This window comes from Aptenodytes forsteri, unplaced genomic scaffold, assembly GCF_000699145.1.
Source record: "Aptenodytes forsteri isolate BGI_AS27 unplaced genomic scaffold, ASM69914v1 Scaffold136, whole genome shotgun sequence".
In the NCBI taxonomy this organism is placed as follows: Eukaryota; Metazoa; Chordata; class Aves; order Sphenisciformes; family Spheniscidae; genus Aptenodytes; species Aptenodytes forsteri.
This window is the reverse complement of record NW_008796111.1, coordinates 3,403,176-3,403,786: the sequence shown is the minus strand read 5'-3', so window position 1 is coordinate 3,403,786 and position 611 is coordinate 3,403,176.

Below are 611 nucleotides of genomic sequence, written 5' to 3'. Positions count from 1 at the left end.
CCCCCCGCCGCCTCCCCGGCCTGGAGGGAGCTGCAACATTGGGCACTTTGTCCTTGCAGATCTGCCCAGCCGGCGCAGGCAGCAGGTGCTCTTGCAGAGAGCCTCATTAGTATGGAAAGTACATGGAAAATTAGAGGCAGAGAAAAGAAGCTCCTGGAGGGAGGGGGAGGGCTGTAAGCCTATAACATCTCCTCTAACAGACTATTTACTATAGCAGAAGTGTATGATTTATTTAGACTGTCTGGGAAAAATGCCAGGACTATATGTCATGGACAATTAGAGCAGTATTGATATACAGTGATGTCCACAGAAAGCCCACATTAAGCCTGGGTTCCTCTGGAAGTGAAATCCACCCCGGTCATTCATCAGAGGAACTTCCTGCAACAGGGCAACAACCAAAACTGAATGAGCTTCCAACAAAAATACAAATGAATTATGAACCCCCGAGCATCCAAGAGTCACTGGCAAGCGGTGGCACAGCTGATGCAGCTGCACGCAGAGGCAGCGCTAGCAAAGAGTTTTCAAAGGGTTCACCAGCACCTAAACCAACACAGCACACCAGCTCTTTCGGAGCATCCAGCCCCCAGGATGTTTTGCAAGATGCTCTGAGG